General features: G+C 47.8%; 1 pseudogene; it reads right to left on the bottom strand.

Moving 5' to 3' along the window:
• Window positions 259-887, bottom strand: Gm9396 (predicted gene 9396; annotated as a pseudogene).

The raw sequence follows: 887 nt of genomic DNA, 5'->3' as shown, positions 1-887 counted from the left end.
TTTCCATAGTGGCCGTATAAGTCTGCAGTCCCACCAGTAACAGGTGAGTGCTTCCCTTACTCTGAACTGTCACTTGTGTTATTGATCTTAGCCATTCTGATAAGTGTAAAACGAAATCTCAAAATAGTTTTGATTTGCAATTCCCTCGTGACTTGGCATGCTGAACATTTTGAGTGTTTAATAGCCATTTGAGTTTTCTCTCTTCAGAATTCTGTTTAGATCTGTAACCCATTTTTTTTTTTTTTTTTTTTTTTTTTTACTGGTTATCAGATAGTCTTTTATTGAAATATTTTCTTGTTGCTTAACTAGCTGGGCACTCCACTGCACCACTGTTGATGTCATCTATGATGTCATGAGGGTGGCGGCCATCCACATTGCAGCCCACAGACTGTGCAGTACCCAGGATCTCCTTGATAGTTCCAGAAAGTTCTCTAGCCAGAGACCGGTGTCTCATCTGCCGGGCAATGTTGACAATCTCATCAAAAGTAATGTTCCCACTGTGTTTAATGTTCTTCTGCTTCTTCCTGTCTCTCGGTGGCTCCTTGAGGGCTTTGATGATCAGGGCTGAGGCAGAGGGCACCACCTCGATCTGGGCCTGTCTGTTTTGGATGGTCAGTTTCACTGTAATTCTGAGACCTTTCCAGTCACCGGTAGCCTTGGCAATGTCATCGCCAACTTTCTTCGGAGACAGACCCAGAGGACCGATCTTCGGGGCCAAGGCGGATGTGGCGCCGACCTCGCCTCCGGTGCACCTCAGGTACACGACTTTGACCTCGTTGGGGTCGAACTTGGGCGGCATGGTGGAGGCGGCTGGTGTCGGATGAACCCGGATTCGGGACGACCGAAGAAAGTTGCACCGTTGCCTCCTCCGAGCCGAAAGCCGAAAA

This window comes from Mus musculus, chromosome 3 (genome assembly GCF_000001635.26).
Source record: "Mus musculus strain C57BL/6J chromosome 3, GRCm38.p6 C57BL/6J".
Taxonomy (NCBI): Eukaryota; Metazoa; Chordata; class Mammalia; order Rodentia; family Muridae; genus Mus; species Mus musculus.
This window is presented reverse-complemented; position numbering and strand designations above follow the sequence as displayed.